The sequence below is a fragment of the Orcinus orca genome, chromosome 3, assembly GCF_937001465.1.
Source record: "Orcinus orca chromosome 3, mOrcOrc1.1, whole genome shotgun sequence".
In the NCBI taxonomy this organism is placed as follows: domain Eukaryota; kingdom Metazoa; phylum Chordata; class Mammalia; order Artiodactyla; family Delphinidae; genus Orcinus; species Orcinus orca.
Window position 1 is genome coordinate 54,308,896 of NC_064561.1, and position 19,784 is coordinate 54,328,679.

General features: G+C 40.6%; 1 pseudogene; it reads left to right on the forward strand.

Annotated features, from left to right (window-relative positions):
- Positions 1–624: 624 nt before the first annotated feature.
- Positions 625–971, forward strand: LOC101284700 (60S ribosomal protein L38-like; annotated as a pseudogene).
- Positions 972–19,784: the final 18,813 nt, after the last annotated feature.

The following is a 19,784-nucleotide window of genomic DNA, read 5'->3' on the forward strand; positions in this document are numbered from 1 at the left end:
ATGAAATTGACAGAAAAAAAAGTCTGACACTACCAAGTACAAGTAATGTTGCAGAGCTATGGGAACTGTCATATACTGCTGCTAAGAGTTTAAATTGGTGCAATGACTTTGGACAACTACTGACAATATCTAGTAAAGTTTTTAAAAGCTCATATCCTGTAAGCCAGCAACTTTCCCCTAAATCTGTGTTTCTCAACAAGGAGAGGAGTAGTTCACCTATCCAGGGGGTATTTGGCAATGTCTGGAGACATTTTTAGCTGTCACATCTGGGGTTGCAAAGGCAAGGGAGGAGGGAGGGGCTACTACTGCAATGTAGTGCATAGAGGCTAGAGATACTGTTAAACTTCCTACAAAGCACAGATTATCCTTATGCCCAAAGAATTATCTGGTTCAAAATTTCAGCAGTGCTGAGGTTGGGAATGATGGCCCCCAAAAGACTTGTCTACCTGGAATCTGTGAATGTGACTTTATTTGGGAAAAGGGTCTTTGCATGTGAAGTTAAGGATCTCAAAATGAGATCTTGGATTATCTAGATGGATCCAAAATCCAATGACAAGTGTCCTTATAAGAAGACAAGGCACAGGTCTCTCAGGCCCTATGTGGGGAGTGGGAGGTAATCCGTGGTAATCCACGGCCGGGCGATATCTGGGGACCCCGGGCCTGGATGGAAAATTCCAGCCACGCTCTCCGCGCCTTGTCACCATGCCTCGCAAAATTGAGGAAATCAAGGACTTTCTGCTCACAGCCAGGCGAAAGGACGCCAAGTCGGTCAAGATAAAGAAAAATAAAGATAATATGAAGTTTAAAGTTTGATGCAGCAGATACCTTTACACCTCGGTCATCACAGACAAAGAGAAGGCAGAGAAGCTGAAGCAATCCCTGCCCCCAGGTTTGGCAGGGAAGGAGCTGAAATGAATCACGCACACTGACTTGAACAGTATTAAAATTTTTAAAATTCTCAAAAAAAAGAAGAGGAGGCACAGACAGAAGAGGAGAGACACAGAGGAGATGGCCACGTAAGGACAGAGGCAGAGATTGGAGTAAGCATCCCCAGGCCGAGTGCCAACAGTCAACAGAAGATGGGACAGGCAAGAAACGAAATCTCCCCTAGAGCTTCTGGAGGAAGTGACTGACACCTTGATATGGGGCTTCTGCCCTGCATAAATGTAAGAGGAAAAAATCTGTTGTTCTAAGCCACCCAGTTTTTAGTAATTTGCTGTGGTAGCCTGGAGACTAGATATACACTCAAGGGAAACACTTGCATATGTTTGGGAGGAGAAAGGTACAAGGTTGTAATTGAAGTTCATTATAGCAAAAAAAAAAAAAAAAAAAAAGAATTGAAACAACCTAAATTTTTCTCAAGAGGAAAATTGAAAAATGTTTTGAAGTATATTCACTTAATGTTCTACAGCAGTTAAAGAAAAAAAAAGAACAAATTGGAACTGCATGTATCACAGTGTGTTAATTTCACAATATAATACTGAGAGAGTAAAAGCCAGTTCAGAAGGATATATAAGGTATGATACCATTTATATAAAGTTTTTAAATCTACAAAGCAATATTCTATAATATTTATGGCTATCTAAATCTGTGGCAAAAGTATAATAATGTCGGTGATAAACACTGGTCCCCCAGTAGTGAGTACTCGTGCTATGGATATGGAGGAAAAAGAGAGACAAGGGGTGTACAGGAAGCTCCTCTTTGCATCTGAAATATTTAACATCTGTACTTAAATAGTCTGATGAAGATCTGGCATGATATTAAGATCTGATAAAGCTGGGTTTTGCCATCTTGTACTAGTGTCCATTCTTCTGTATTTTAAATCATTTATGAGAAAATTAACTAGTCAAGGTTTATAAGACATGGAAATGTATGCCATGTAAAATAAATCAGAATGATGCTTACAGGTGTCAGCCTAGTAATGAAGAGACAGTGAAGTGATGAGGAAACAGGATACAGGTGGGGCGTTGGATTCAACACAGAGGTGGAGCCCTAATGAGCTGGGCAATCAGAGCACAGATGCATCCCTTTTGAAAGCTTTCTTCAGGGAGTCGCCTCTTTTCCTCCCCACCTGTCTCTCTTCTGGTTCTTTTATTATTTGATTTCAGTTGAGACCATCCTCCCTAGTTTTTCTTTGGTTCAAAATTACATCTAGGATAGTGGTAAATGAGAGGGGGAAATGAGGATGGAGAGACCTCAGTCCTTGTTGTTTTGATCATCAAGAGCCAACCAGGAGATTTGCATCAGTGAGTTATACTGTCCTAACCATACATTTCAAATTTGGAGGAATTGCAGCTGTGATGTTTTCCAAGGGACTTCTAAGCACAACAGCAGAACTGTCTTATTAGTGCTTCTGGGTCCTGGCTCTGGGGTTCCTCCAGGAAGGCAGGGCCAGCTGAGCAACACAGATGAAATTTGTGAGCCTAGTTGAGCTTGTGAATATGTACAAAGTCCAACTCCAGTTTGTGATTATGAACTTAGTCAAAGTACACCAAATCAAGAGTTAGGGAAGGTATCTGAGAGGAAAAAACTAATAATAAAACACTATGGTGCTGGCATGTGGGGACCACTAGTAGTTTGGAGATGTTTTGGGAAGAAGAAAATATCCTGATTGTTGAACAGTCTAAAATGCCTAGGCTCCTTCCTTTCATGTTGTCCCTCATGACAAAGACTGGATTTTGATAACAATGACTGGCTTGAAATAATTAGGAAGAAAGCACTATTTCTTTGTACCAAATAAAAAAAAATTATAAACTGAACCGCTTCACTCATGAATTTTTATATTAGATGAGGCACTTCCAAATGCAGGATGGACATACAGTGCTATTCTAAGAAAAAAAAAAAAACACCCTGTAGTTCCAATTTTGCAGCTCATTATCTTTCTTTGTTCACTACATATATATAATCTGCTCCAAAACTTCAAATTAGGAACTTATTTATAGCATAATTCTTGCTAACCTTGATATTAACCCCAAAGCTTCTGGACAAGCGCTACTTTTGGGCTTTGCATATCATCTGTCCTTTCCCCAAGATGTACTCACTAGGATACAAATATTTATTTATGCAGTTATCTGTTTACTGTGTTCCCACCTAGCTAGACTGGAAGCTCTATGAGGGGAGAGAGAATTACTGTCTCGTTCAGCACTTCATGTTAGTGCCTATCATAGAGTTTGCCCCATAGTAAGTGCTTATAATGGACTGAATTATGTTCCCCCAAATTCATATGTTGAAACTAACTTCCAATGTGACCGTATTTGGTGATAGGGCATTTAAGGAGGTAAGGTTAGGTTAAGGTTAAGGTTAAGGTTAAGGTTAAATGAAGTCCTGATCTGATAGGACTGGTGTCCTTGTAAGAAGAGGAATAGATATCAGAGCTCACCCTCTGTGTGTTCACAGAATAGAGGCCATGTGAGGACACAGCAAGAAGCCAGGTGCCTATAACTCAGCTCACCAGAAACCAACCCTGATGGCACCTTGATCTTGGGCTTCTAGCCTCCAAAACTGTGAGTAAATAAATTTCTGTTGTTTAAGACACCCAGCCTGTGGTATTCTGACCTAATACATTGTTCAATAAATTCTTATGAAATAAATGGTGTTGTGTTGATGATGATGATTATAAGAAATTACAGGCTGATAGAACATAAATGCTAAGTATGTAAAGGTATAAGCTATTAAACCAATTTTAAATACAGATTTAGTGCTTCCTAAATACACAAAAATAATTCTATCCACAGATCAAAGATGTTTAAATTACATTCCCAAGAATAGATGCAGAAAACCATATTTCATTATTGATTGGGTTATTTTTTTTTTAGTAAGTGGAAGTATTCATTTCAATTTTTAAAACTTACTTGACCTTCTTAATCCAGTTTGGTAATTTCCATGATTATTAAATAAGAATTCAAAATGCTCATACAATCCTACAAATGTTAAGTAACTATGTCCAAAGTACCTTGATTGACTGAGGCCTTTTTTCACTTGAACGTGGAATTGAAGAGGGATTAATTAATGTTTCTTTAGGACATGAGAAATTTATTCTTTTCCAAATATACATGTTTTTCCCACCCCACCTTCATCAATATTATGTTTCTCTTATCTTCTCCCCAGTGCCCAAATCATTTGCTTCATTGAACTATCACAATTAGAAATTACAGATTTATTTGTGTAATTCTTAATCTGACTCTCACCAAACAGTAAGCTCCATTGGGAAAGAAATTATGTCCAATTTTATCTTAGCACAGTATTCTCTGTAGCAAGCACCATGACCACCATATAGTAGGCCCTTAATAAATATTTGTTTTTAGAGGAATAATTAAATTTTTACCCTTTTCACTGAACTCCAAGGCAAGGTAACTCTTGCCTTCATTTTAACATCTAAAACCAACCCAATTAAGTCAGCTACTTTCAAAGGACCATTTGGAATTATCTGCACACCTCAGAGTTCCGCACTACAACCACAGGCAACACAGAAACATTTTCTCTTGCCAGAGCTGAATGAATCCATCAAAGGAAGTAAATGTTGCCAATGACTTCTAAACACTCTTCTGGGTGATTGGCAAAGGAGAGCATAAAACCGGCTTTGCCAAGTGGACCAGTCATTCTCTCTGAATCAGCACACATCATGCTTGACTCAGCACCCAGGAACTGTCCTCCAAAAGTCCAGAAAACAAATACACTTGCTAGATGAATGTGAATGTGAATGTGAATGTGAATGTGAATGTGTTTGCTTTTGCAATTTCCTCTGACTCACAGTGACTGATATGTGGTGCTACGGGTCATAATGAAAAAGCACAAAAATCTAACCATTGGTACCTATAATGAGCTTTCCTTAGCTAAGCCCCCTGAAATTGTATCTGAGCAGAGATCTTTCCAACATGCTCTGGTGACCTAGGTCATTATCCAATCATTTATATTTTTGGAAAGGCCTTTGAGCAATAAGCTGAGAGTGTTTCATAGTCTTTAAAATCAAGTCTGTCAGAGAACACATTGCGGAAAAGCAAAAGTTCATGACATAAATCTTAATGTTGGTTTAAAGTTTAATAACTCTTTCTACATTCTCATCTTCTAGTCATTTACTGTGTGTATATAAGGAAGTGCATTATACTCAGGGGGCCTACTAATCAGCGGGGAAGAAATTGAGGAGGTGCATTAAGCCTTTTAGGCCATTAGGATATCATTTAGTTCACTGGAGAAGGTCATTTACTTACAGCAAGGAGCCAAGGTCCTTCCCAAAGATGAGCCATTTAATCCCAGCTCACCCACATGATCCTGCCCAATGTGCATTTTCCTAGTTTAATTTCCTCTGTAGGTTTTCTTTGATTTGTGCTATTTTATTTCCCATTTTACAGTCACGTTGTCCAATTTAAACTTAATTAAAACTTGCAATTAGAAAAAAAAGGATAGTTCTAGATACCTCCCAAGAAACACTTCATTAATGGGAACTACTTAATAAGCAAAATATCTCACTGTGCAGACTAGAGCCAAAGCTAGGGCTTCAAAGATCCGACATGTTTTTTCCAAAGTCTGGGTCGCGATGGCCAGGGATGACTAAATGCCTCAGGGCTAGAGAGTTTGGAGCCTAACCAAGATCAGCATCTTTGGCTTGAGGTATTGTGTTCACCTGATGACTGTGATTGACGCAGGAGTGAAGCATGATCTAAATGGAAGCAAACAAAGCCAAACCAATGAAGGTACTTTTTCTGGAACTATTGGGGAAGATGCTCTATCTTCTCTGTGCTTTTCAAGGCTGATAAATTGTAACTCTGGAACTTCTAGAAGCATGGGATGCCAACAAAGAGGTAAGGAGAGCCTAAAACTCTAAGTGACAGATTATTGGAAATGTAGTTTAAACACTTGATCCAGCTGTGCTTGAAGCAATATTTACTACTGCACTTTCCAAGTACACAGGCATCCCTTCCCCAAAAAAGCCCCTCTCCACATTTCCCTTAGACCTCAGACTATTGAATCAGAATCCCCATTTCAACAAGATCTCTAGGTGATGTGTATGCCCATTAAAGTATTAGAAGCACTAGCTTTAGCCCCCTTGAATTGTACTTTTTTTCCTTGCAGCTGAAATATTCTTAATAAATATTGGTAGGCTCTATTATTATTTCTGTTTTTACGAAATAGGATACTAAGAAAAGTTCAGTTGTTCAGGATCATGCACGTAGTAAATGGCGGAACTAGGCTCAAAACTCGGCCTGCCTGTCTCCAAAGCACATGTCCTTACCACACGGGCCAAACCACAAGGACTCTGCTTGACCCTGATTGACTCTGTTTTCAAGTGAATCCACAATGTGATAGGCGAGGTCAGCAGATTGGAGATTCAAGGAAGAGTTGCAGTTCGAGTCCAAAGGTGGTCTGCTGACAGAAATCCTTCTTGCTTGGAGAAGATCAGTCTTTTTAAATTATTATTATTAATTTTTATTGGAGTATAGTTGCTTTCCGATGTTATGTTAGTGTCTGCTGTACAGCAAAGTGAATCAGCTGTACATATACATATATCCCCTCTTTTTTGGATTTCCTTCCCACTTAGGTCACCACAGAGCATTGAGTAGAGTTCCCTGTGTTATACAGTAGGTTCTCATTAGTTATCTATTTTATACATAGCAGTGTATATATGTCAACCCCAATCTCCCAGTTCATCCCAGCATCCCCCTCCCCTGAGAAGGTCAGTCTTTGCTCTATTAAGGCCTTCAACTGATTGGATAAAGCCCACCCACATTATGTGTCGGGAGCCACATAGGAAGTGCCTTTGAGTTACAGCACAGACGAGACCCGTAGTGTCAAGCAAAGTTGATGCTATCGGGTACAAATATGGAGAGGCAAAGTTCTCCTCTGCAAAGCTGATGCTGTCAGACACATATATGGAAAAGCAAAGCTTCCTGAACATAGGGTTTTTTACACTCCCCCTACCCTGTTGAGGCCTCCTGGTGGCTGGTGCCTTGCAATCGGTCTCTCTTGCCCAGTGTTGTAAGCTGGGCCCTCCCTGGAGGAGAAACCTGGGTTCCCGAAGACATGTGATCAGAGCCGGGGCCCCGCCAGTTGGCGAGGGAATCCCAGGGCAGGTGCTGGGCGTGGAGGCCACGGGGGCATAGGCTACCAAGGTGACAGAGAACTGACCTTCTCTGGGGGCACTGCACCTCGCACACCTCACATCTCCCTGCTTGGCCCCGGAGGATGGCTGGTTAGCCAGAGACGGGTAAGATTCCTCAGGGAAGGAACAACCTAAGACAGGCACAGTCGCAGAGGGGCCATCAGGAGAGAACTTGGGGGCCAACAGAGGTGGGGCATAGACCCTCACCCCCCAACTTTGCAGGAGCCTGAACCCTGTCCCCATGGCTGCTTCGCTTCCCACGCCCAGCTCAGATGGGAACCCAGGTAGCAGACAAGAGACCTGGCCAATGGCAACTGCCCTCCCGCCGCAGCAGGGCTTTGTTTCCCATTTCCTCCGTGGACCACAGCTTTCCTCTGTGTGGTAGCAAGGCTTTGCTCTGTGTGGTTCCCCTTGTCTTCCCCTGCCTTTGCCTAAAGTGATTTTGTAGGATTGCTATTGGGGTTGGGAAATATTCCCAGTTCCGATGGAGGGTTTGAGGAAAGATCCCAACTAAGGGAAAAGCCAAGAAAGATTGTAATCACTCCGGCTCCCTTGATGACTACACCTGAGATCCCCACTCCCAGGCCAGGGCATTGGGCTCGGGGAAATACGACAGGAATGTTTTTGTGGCAAGAACCTACTTTACAAAGTAAATTGGATGAGTTATGGCCTCCCTGGGGAGTTAAAGATATACTAGGAAATTCTTGGGTTTGGTGGCGGGGAAGGTTTTTATTACAATGGGTATATGCGAAATTAGATAGGGTAAGCTTTAAGGCAAATATATATAAGCTTTACTGCTCTTTTTATAAGAATAGATATAAGGGACAAATTATATTTTGTAAATATTTTGCAAAGGCCCTTGGTGACAGATTTAAGGTACAATGCCCTCCACAAAGACCCCCTAGGGTTAGTACGTTTATAGCACCTTGTTTTGATGTTAAAGGTAAAATGTTACGGCCTGAAGGCATTTACAGATTGTAAAAGAGTAATGTGTTTGAGTTTGTGTTTTGTGTAACCAGCTAACTAAACAGAACATACAGGTATAAGAACATTTACTTCTGGGAAGAATAATGGAACCGCAGATAAAGTTCCTGACCTAGATGTGACCAAGATGTACCTAACCACAGGGGATGAAAGAGACTATAGAGATCAGAAGACTACTTGACCATAAAAACCTGTTTAACCTGTTGATGTAATCTGCTGACGAAAATGACCTTTGTTTTATGGCTTTGTACCTTTGTTTTTGATCTTTGTTTTATGGCTTGTAAGGGGTTTTTGGCTAGGGAACTAAATTGTTAAGATTGAAAGTGAGATTGCCTCACAGTATAAAAGCTTCGGAATTATGAAAATAAATTTGGCAGATCCTTGCATCCTCTGAGGTGTCTTGTGTTCTGTCCACGCCGACTCCGTCTCCCCTTTCGGTGAAACCTGTTCAGCTGGGGCTGGTCCCCGGCAAGTGGCGCCCGCACAGGGACCTGAAGGGGTAAGTATTATTTTTTTTTTTCAGACGGATAGGAGTCTCACCGTAGGGTGCTGCAGACCCCCAGTTAGGAATACTGGTTAGGAAGGTGAGTAAGGCGGTGTCAAGATGGGACACACTGAGTCCAAAGAGAGGCTCTTATTTATTGATATAGTTAAACATATGATAAATGGAAGAGGAATTAAGGTAGCTAGTAAGCAACTAACTCAGTTTTTTCAGTTTGTACAGGAACAATGCCCATGGTTTCCAGAACAGGGAACAGTTAATATAGAAACCTGGCAAAAGGTGGGACAAACTTTGCAAGTATATTACAGTCATTTTGGACCTGAGAAGGTTCCAGTGGATACTTTTACTTTATGGAACCTTATTAGAGAGAGCATTGCTCCCTTGCCTGAAGGTCAAAAGAACCCATATAAATATCCTGCAGAAGTAATAGATGAAAGTACTCCGTTACTTTCCTCAAAAATATCAAAAAAAACTGAGGTTATGGCTGCAGCTTTAAAAGATTGTAACCTCAAGGATGATGATTCAGAGGAGGAAATTGACTCACCTATTGATAATAAGTCTAATTTGTTAAAGAATCCTCCTTTTGATGATGAATTGCCTCCTGCAGATCAGGATGATTTAGATGCTGCTGCATATGATTATGAAAGAAGGAAGTATGAACCCCATGGTGCTTTTTCAAAGCAAGAAACTAAGAAAAATAGGCCTAATTTACAGGATATGCGCCCTTTGGGTCGTTTACCGACCGCCCCACCGGCACCTTTAAGTTCTTCATTTCTCCCTTTAAAGAGATTAGGACATTCAACTTTAAATGTTAAGGGCCTACCACCTCCACCGCCTTTAAAGGCTAGGGGCCCACCACCTTCGCCACCTTTTAATAAAAGCCAAGGCAAATATAAAAAGCATAGAAGAATAAAAGGTGACGATGATGATTATGCTTTTGCTGCCTGCTTTCCAGTCATTTTTGAGGATGGTTTTGATGATGATGATGTATATTGGGATCCTTTGCCTTTAAAACTTTTAAAAGAACTTAAAAAGGCCTGTGTAAATTATGGACCGTTGGCGCCTTATACCATGACTCTTATAGATGCCTTGGCAAATAGATGGATGACTCCATATGACTGGATTCAGGTTACGAAGGCCTGTTTATCTGGAGGACAATATTTGCTTTGGAAGACAGAAATATAAAGAAGTTTATTTAATACATTATATGGATGATATATTATTGGCCCATAAAGATAAGGCCTACTTACATCAGGCATTGCAGGATATGATGGAAGCTTTACAGGAGTATGGATTAAAAGTTGCTCCAGAGAAAATTCAAACTGAGCCTCCTTATAATTATTTGGGCAGATTAATACAGGAATTTTCCATTCAGCATATACCTTTTCAATTAAGAACTGATCATTTGGTTACTTTAAATGATTTTCAAAAGTTTTTAGGAGATATAAATTGGATAAGGCCTTTGTTAAAAATTACTACTATGGAATTAAAACCTTTGTTTTTGATATTACAAGGAGATTCTAACCCCTTATCCCCTAGAGAGTTAACTGCAGAAGGAAAACTAGCCATAGAAAAAATAGAAAAAGCTTTAAAAAATGTTTTTATTAAAAGATTGGATTATACCAAACCTTGGGATTTAATTGTTTTAAGGACTCCAGTTATTCCTACAGGATTATTATGGCAAAATGGACCACTAGAATGGATACATTTGGCTGCTAGTCCAAAAAAGATTGTTGCCTCATACCCTTTTATGGTTAGTTTGTTAATTATTAGAGGTAGAAAGAGAAGTAGAGAGTTATTTGGAAAAGATATGGATAATATAATTATACCTTATAATAAAGATCAATTAGAGGCCTTGCTGCTGTTAGAAGATTCATTAGGAATAGCCCTGGCCTCATTTAGAGGTCAAATTTTATTTTATTTGCCTAAAAGTGTATTGCTACAGTTTTTTAAGGAACATATGGTGGTTTTTCCTACATATTATAAGATGAAACCTTTGGAAGAGGCCATATTAGTATTTACTGATGGATCCTCCTCAGGGAGGGCAGCCTATATTATTAATAATGAAAAGAAGGTATTAAATACAGAAAATTGCTCAGCACAGCAATCAGAAATTATGGCAATTATAGAAGTGATGAAATTAACCAGGGATAAGAAAATTAATTTATATACTGATTCCTTATATATAGTTAAATTATTTCCAGCAATAGAAACAGCAGCCTTTCCTGAAAATAAGAGTACAATAATTAAATTGCTTAAGAGATTACAAAAAAGTATATGGGAAAGAACACAGCCTTATTATATAGGCCACATTAGAGCTCACTCTGGATTGCCAGGGCCTTTAGCAGAAGGCAATGCCTCTGCTGATGCCCTGACTAAAATTTTTATAGTAGATGAAAATAAAGTACAAGAAGCAATAAAATCTCATCAGCTGCATCATCAAAATGCTAATGCCTTAAGATATCAGTTTGGCCTAACCAGAGAAGCGGCAAGGGAAATAGTAAAAAATTGCTCTGTGTGTCCTACACAAACTAATGTACCTCAGCAAGGAGTAAATCCTCGAGGTTTACGAGCTAATGATCTATGGCAAATGGATGTGACTCATATACCTAGTTTTGGAAAGCTGTCCTATGTACATGTTTGTGTGGATACCTTTTCACATGTAATTGTAGCCTCAGCTAGGACCGGAGAGGCCTTTAAGGATGTGTGCCAACACTTGATGTTTTGTTTTAGTTATTTGGGAATTCCCCGAAAGTTAAAAACTGACAATGGCCCTGCTTATGTTTCTAAGTCTTTTCAGCAATTATGCCAACAGTTTGGCATAGCCCATAGTACAGGAATTCCTTATAATCCACAAGGACAAGCTATAATTGAAAGGACCAATCAGGTATTAAAAAATATGATTTATAAATTGCAAAGTGGAGATTTAAAATATTTTTCTCCTCATCATTTACTTAATCATTCCATGTTTGTATTAAATTATTTAAATATGAATAATAAAGAGAAAACTCCTATGATGAGACATTGGGAGATAAATGAAGAAAATGTGAAACCAAAGGTATTATGGAAGGATGTTTTAACAGGAAAATGGAATGGACCAGATACATTATTAACTAGTGGTAGAGGATATGCTTGTATTTTTCCTCAGAATTTTGATTCACCAATTTGGATTCCTGATCGATTAATCAGACACCCTGAGGTGGGGAACTTATCAAAGCGTCTTTCAGAAAAGAACTTTCACTGCCGAGATGGCGGAACTGCATGCACAGAAAGTGAAACCAGATAATCTTGTGGCTGCGAGGTTAGTTCCCCACATAAAACAGCTGTCACTTAAATCATCTTGTGATAAAGAGGTACAAGCCTCTCCAGAATTATCGGAGAGAAAGCCTTCATTGCCTTCTCGTTCACGAAAAAGAAGGTATGCTGTCTCCACCACTGAAGCGGCTCCGATTACCTGGGGAACAATTAAAAAGCTTTGCCTGAATGCTGAAAATGCTGTAAATGCTCAAGGATTGCCTTTGACGACTGCTAATTTTTTTGTGGCTATGCTTAGCTTGCTTTCAGTTCAGGTAAGTGCCAACGGTACGTATTGGGCTTATTTTCCAGATCCCCCTATTTTACATACCTGTACTTGGAAAGATTCTAATATTCCAGTAACCTCCTCATTCCCTGAATTGACCGATGGCATTCGAGGAATACAGGGCTATAAACAATTTGTAATCAATTTTAATTACTCATTTACAGGTCAGACTGACTTTCCTCCAATATGTTTTTTTGTTGGCTCAGGGTCAATAGGAAATAATCAAACAAAGAATGGATGTTTGTCAGTAGTTGATGCAGGATTCTTGACAGACTCTCCTAAGAAGCCAATAGGAAGAAATAAAACCACAAGATATTTATGGTCATTGTTAGGGAAAGTTGTAAGACAAAATCAAGTTTATGTTAATAAATCTTTGCCTAAAGTTGTTCATCCTCCTAAATATGATGATTGTGATGAGGCTGCAGGGGAAGCTACAAATGAATGGATTTGGATAAATATTAAAACTGGATATCCTTCATGGATATATTGTATGTATAATAAAGAGAATAAAATAATCATTCCTGGAACCAGATATTATATTTCAGATTGGAGTATTAATCTTCCTGAGGGAGATTATAGAATATATTTAAAAAGCGGCTTGATATACCCATGGAATGATTCCTATATTCCCCGTCCATTGAAGGTAAACAGATGGAATAGTCATGGATGGGTGGCTCCTATTTATACCTTTGTTCATGAAAATAAAACCTATTATCAATCTCAGCTATGGAGATTACCTTTAACCACTCGTAAAATAACGCTAGTTAGAGCTACTACCCATATGGAAGAGTACTATATTCAAACCTGTGTGTCATCTCCGTATTCCTTATTGCTTTCTAATGATAGTAAAAAGTTACAAATTATGCAGTATAATATGAGATTTTATATTACCTGTCAGCAATGCATACTGACCACTTGCATTGTTCCTGAGATGAATGTGTCAACCATAATGGTGTTAAAAAGACCAGCTTATATTATGCTGCCAGTAGCGCTTAATGAATCTTGGTATACAGATATAGGGGCAGAAATTATAAGACAGGTTGGAGAGCTCATACGGCCAAAAAGATTTGTAGCTACTTTGATTTTGGGAATTTCCACCTTAATAGGAATATTAAGCTCTTTTACTGTTGCAACATATGCTTTAGTGAAGGAAGTGCAAACAGCACAATATGCTAATGATTTATCAAAGAATATATCCTTGACTTTAGCAACCCAGGAAGCAATAGATAGAAAGTTAGAAACTAAAGTTGATGCCCTTGAAGAAGCAGTTTTACATATTGGTCAAGAACTTGCTGCTTTAAAAATTCGCTTATCTTTAACGTGCCATAAAAAATATTCTTGGATATGTGTTACTCCCTTAAAAGTAAATCATTCTGAATATTCCTGGGAAAAAATTCAGATGCATATTTTAAATATATGGAATTCTAGTGATCTAGGAATTGATTTGGAACATTTACATAAACAAATTCATGATATTGCAGCCTCTCAATATGATATGAACCCCTCTAAGGCTGCTGCAGAATTTTTACAAAATTTACAAAGTTATTTTAAAAATGATTCCTTTATGCATATTTTAATAAATTATGGGGCTGCCGGAGTGGTTATAATTTTGCTTCTTATTTCTTTTCCAGTCATTATCCGATTAATTCAAACTGCCCTTCAAAGTGTATACAGAACCAAAGTGGAATTACATACTGCCTTTTTAAAAAATAAAAAAGGGGGAGATGTCGGGAGCCACATAGGAAGTGCCTTTGAGTTACAGCACAGACGAGACCCGTAGTGTCAAGCAAAGTTGATGCTATCGGGTACAAATATGGAGAGGCAAAGTTCTCCTCTGCAAAGCTGATGCTGTCAGACACATATATGGAAAAGCAAAGCTTCCTGAACATAGGGTTTTTTACACTCCCCCTACCCTGTTGAGGCCTCCTGGTGGCTGGTGCCTTGCAATCGGTCTCTCTTGCCCAGTGTTGTAAGCTGGGCCCTCCCTGGAGGAGAAACCTGGGTTCCCGAAGACATGTGATCAGAGCCGGGGCCCCGCCAGTTGGCGAGGGAATCCCAGGGCAGGTGCTGGGCGTGGAGGCCACGGGGGCATAGGCTACCAAGGTGACAGAGAACTGACCTTCTCTGGGGGCACTGCACCTCGCACACCTCACATCTCCCTGCTTGGCCCCGGAGGATGGCTGGTTAGCCAGAGACGGGTAAGATTCCTCAGGGAAGGAACAACCTAAGACAGGCACAGTCGCAGAGGGGCCATCAGGAGAGAACTTGGGGGCCAACAGAGGTGGGGCATAGACCCTCACCCCCCAACTTTGCAGGAGCCTGAACCCTGTCCCCATGGCTGCTTCGCTTCCCACGCCCAGCTCAGATGGGAACCCAGGTAGCAGACAAGAGACCTGGCCAATGGCAACTGCCCTCCCGCCGCAGCAGGGCTTTGTTTCCCATTTCCTCCGTGGACCACAGCTTTCCTCTGTGTGGTAGCAAGGCTTTGCTCTGTGTGGTTCCCCTTGTCTTCCCCTGCCTTTGCCTAAAGTGATTTTGTAGGATTGCTATTGGGGTTGGGAAATATTCCCAGTTCCGATGGAGGGTTTGAGGAAAGATCCCAACTAAGGGAAAAGCCAAGAAAGATTGTAATCACTCCGGCTCCCTTGATGACTACACCTGAGATCCCCACTCCCAGGCCAGGGCATTGGGCTCGGGGAAATACGACAGGAATGTTTTTGTGGCAAGAACCTACTTTACAAAGTAAATTGGATGAGTTATGGCCTCCCTGGGGAGTTAAAGATATACTAGGAAATTCTTGGGTTTGGTGGCGGGGAAGGTTTTTATTACAATGGGTATATGCGAAATTAGATAGGGTAAGCTTTAAGGCAAATATATATAAGCTTTACTGCTCTTTTTATAAGAATAGATATAAGGGACAAATTATATTTTGTAAATATTTTGCAAAGGCCCTTGGTGACAGATTTAAGGTACAATGCCCTCCACAAAGACCCCCTAGGGTTAGTACGTTTATAGCACCTTGTTTTGATGTTAAAGGTAAAATGTTACGGCCTGAAGGCATTTACAGATTGTAAAAGAGTAATGTGTTTGAGTTTGTGTTTTGTGTAACCAGCTAACTAAACAGAACATACAGGTATAAGAACATTTACTTCTGGGAAGAATAATGGAACCGCAGATAAAGTTCCTGACCTAGATGTGACCAAGATGTACCTAACCACAGGGGATGAAAGAGACTATAGAGATCAGAAGACTACTTGACCATAAAAACCTGTTTAACCTGTTGATGTAATCTGCTGACGAAAATGACCTTTGTTTTATGGCTTTGTACCTTTGTTTTTGATCTTTGTTTTATGGCTTGTAAGGGGTTTTTGGCTAGGGAACTAAATTGTTAAGATTGAAAGTGAGATTGCCTCACAGTATAAAAGCTTCGGAATTATGAAAATAAATTTGGCAGATCCTTGCATCCTCTGAGGTGTCTTGTGTTCTGTCCACGCCGACTCCGTCTCCCCTTTCGGTGAAACCTGTTCAGCTGGGGCTGGTCCCCGGCAATTATGAAGAGTTATCTGTTTTACTCAAAGCCCACCAATTTAAATGTTAAACTCATCCAAAGAAACCCAACCAAACAACAAGAACAAAAACAACCACCTTCCCAGAAACATCCAGAACACTGTTTGACCAAATATCTGGACACTGGCCCAACCAAGTTGACACATAAAATTAATTATCACCGTTTTATGGATTGATGGAGTCAATACCTTTGCCTCCTTGTGTGGAACCTGGCAGATTCAACCATCTAAGAAAAGCGCGACAATAACTACTAATCTCTAGGATGAACGTAACTCTCTTGCCCTGGCACAAGGTCATTCTCCAAGGAGTTTTATATGCCACTATGGTTAGGCCTGGAAACTCAGCAGAGGCCAGTCTGGCCACAGCTGCTCCTGCTTAGGGGCTTCCCAGGTGGTGGCAGAAGGTTCTTGTCAGTACAGGTAAAGGCTAAAAAGGTCGCTGGTCATCAGAAACATGAACGGCAGCCTAAGAGGACATGGCTGGCCAGGTGGGATTTCTGTCCTGGTTTTCTGTCCTAAAGGAATATAGCCAACCAACCTAAGAAGAAAAGGAATGTCATATAAAGCTGGACTTTCAGAGAATACTTTATCAGAGACTCCTATCCCTTCCTGATTTGCCTTTTTTTAATTGCATTGCTTGTTTTGTGGTTTGGATGTCACATATTTCAAAGAAATATTTGGGTTTCTCTGGATTAGACTTTAGCTTATTACCTTGGTTTAATGCAAGTGAATATGTCTCCATGCTTTTAGGATAAAAATCCGCCATATTCTTATTTATACTCTCACCTTTAAGCTTTTTGTTTTTCTTTCTACAATATTTTTTTTCCATATTTGCCCTAATAGTTTTTCTATTTCCCTATTAGACACACCTTGGGATACCCATAGGTTACCATATCCATAAGATATAATTCCCTGTGTAGAAGGCACCCCTGACTTACCGGGATGATGGTCGCTCCTGACTTATCACATCCATCTGCTGTTACGTCAGCAGTCATGGGGTTTTAGACCCACTGTCTCTGATATAGAACAGAGCTCAGGCAGCAACATGCCAGAGGGCACAGTGTTATATATAATTGTGTCTTCTAGGCCTTGGATACCATTTAGTCATATCCAATAGGAGCTGCAGGTGTGACCTCTGTAAGGAACCAGAGGGAGCTGCTAAGCCCCCTGAAGGACCCTCTGAGGGCACAGTATACAGGCCATGGTCAATTTCAAGTGACACCAAGTGGACAGTAAGTCCACTTATTTACAAGTTGGCCTAAGTCCTTTCTTCCACATATTCAAAGGGAAATCCAGTTGTGAAGAAGGATCAAGTAGAAACTCTCTAGATCAGGAGCTATCCTAGGGGGAAAAAAGGGGTGGAGGGAAAGGGGGTACTTTACTACAAGGTCAATGTCAGGATCCATGTTAGGCTCCCTGGACTTGGAATGTTAGCACCACGGAGAAGGAGTGATGTACCTCACCTCAAGACCCAGCTAGAATACTCTTGGAAAGCAGAGAAGCAACTGAGTTTCTCCACCCCTGAGTACATCACCAGCGTACAGTCCTCAAGAAGTGACTTTAAACAACCTAAAATGAAAATCTCATCAAGTCATTCCCCTACCTTAAACCCTCAAAGATTTCTAACTGCCCTTACAATTAACAATAAAAATAATAATACCAAAGGTTGGCATTGTTTCCTATTATTTCCACTGTGCCAGGCACTGGCATAAATGCTTTATGTTCACCTACCCTCTTCTCCCACCTCATACTCTGCCTGGCACCCATGCTGAACTTGTCCAACTCCTCAAAATGCCTGTGTCTGCTCCCTCTCCAGGTGTTCCAATATATTGTTTCTTTTGCAAACACTCTTCCACAGCTACGGTCTTGGCAGATTCCTTTCCTATTCAGATCAGCTTAGATAGCATGTCCACAGGGAAGCATCTCTGTTACCCCCTTCAAAGTTACTTCCTCTTTTTTTTTTTTTTGGCCATGCTACGCTGCATGTGGGATCTCAGTTCCCCAACCAGGGGTAGAACCTGCACCCCTTGCAGTGGAAGCTCAGAATCTTAACCACTGGACAGCCAGGGAACTCCCAACTTCCTCTTCTTATATGCTTCCAACATATACTCACTTCCTGTTTTGTAACACTTATCACACATACAATTTCCTGTTCAACGTCTGTCTCTCCCACCTGATCACAAGCCCTACAAGGGCAGAATGACATTTGTTTTTTCACCAACGTACCCCCAGTACATCACCCATAGCTTTGTACACAGTGTGTTCTCAGGAATATTTGATGAATGAATATAAGAAAACACACCCCTCATGACATAGGACGTAACATTATTTCTGACATTTTCCCAGTTTGTGCTACAAAATTTGGGGGACCTTTTGTAGGCCTCCCCCAAGAGGAAGTTTCTTTGCCTGTGATACCAACTGTTGATCACCAAGTGAACAAACTGAATGTACTTCCCACTCGACCTCAGGCCGTGACACCTTCCCGTACTCCTGACCGAGGGCCTTAATTCATGCGCCCAGCACTACTCTCCCCAGTGACAATCCTCAAGAAGCCTCCTCATGTGTCTACAAGCTCATCAAACCCAATTTGTCAAAAGCCCTGGTGGTGCTAAATAATAGATGAGATACATCTTAGTGCAACACTACCAGCATGACATCACTGGGACCTACTGTGTGCCAATATCATTAATGATATAATGATTATGACAATACTGATAACAGTGGCATCACAATTATTTCTTGAGCACCAGCTCATACTAACCCTAGGAGGACATTGCTCTCCTTTTACAGATAAGGAAAATGAGACTCGGGAACTTGCCGAAGTTCACTCAGTAAGGGCGGGCAGAGGCAGGATTTTAATCCAATCATCCGTGTGGTTCTAAATGTGGCCAGAGAACCACAAATGTCAGAATTACCTGTGTTTATTTAAAACACAGGCTTCTGATACATAGAAGACCGAAATTAGAATCTCTCACAGCGTGGTCCATTGTTTCCCCTTAATGCACCTTAATACTTGGGAAGGGTCACACCAAACTGCAGTTTTTCCATAAACTGTTTCAAATTCAGTGTCTCAACTTATTAAGTTAAGCTCTCTCCACTTACGATAACCTTAAAAATGGACCCAAGACCACTCTGAAAGGGATCATCTCCCCTCATCTTAGCTCCTAGAAACCATCTGTATCCCCAGTTGGTCTGATAAGGATAATGAACTGGGAAGAATAAAACAAACTGGTGGGTTTTCACATACATGTGTGTGAATACTTATATATTCATAACTAAATATCTTCTTCAACTTTTTACTTTGAAATAATTATAGATTCACAGGAAGTTGGAAAGAAATGTACAGGGAGGATCAGTGGACATTTTACCCAGTCTGCCCCAGTGTTAACATCTTGCATAACTATAGTACTATATCAAAATCAGGTAATTTGGGCTTCCCTCGTGGCGCAGTGGTTGAGAGTCCGCCTGCCGATGCAGCGGACATGGGTTCGTGCCCCGGTCCGGGAAGATCCCACATGCCGCAGAGCGGCTGGGCCCGTGAGCCATGGCCACTGAGCCTGCGCGTCCGGAGCCTGTGCTCCGCAACGGGAGAGGCCACACCAGTGAGAGGCCCACGTACCGCAAAAAAAAAAAAAAAAAAAAATCAGGTAATTGACCTTAATCAGATATAGGAACTCATGTGTGTGTGTGTGTGTGGCACGGGGCTGTTGTATGTGTAGTACTATGCAATTTTGTCACATGTGTAACTTCCTGTAACTACCACTACAATCAAGATATAATCACCCCAAAGCTCCCTTGTACTACCTCTTTGTAGCCATATCCCCTCACATCCTTCACTCCTGGAAAGCACTAATTTTTTCTCTGTAATTTTGTTATTTTAAGAGTATTATAGAAATGGAATCATACAGTATGTAGCCTCTTGTAATTGCCTTTTTTCACTCAGCGTAATTCCCTTGAGGTTCATCCAAGGCATGCTGAGTTGCTGGATCTATATATCAGTAGTTCATTTCTGTTTATTTTTGAGTAGTATTTTGTGGCATAGATAAAACGTAGTTT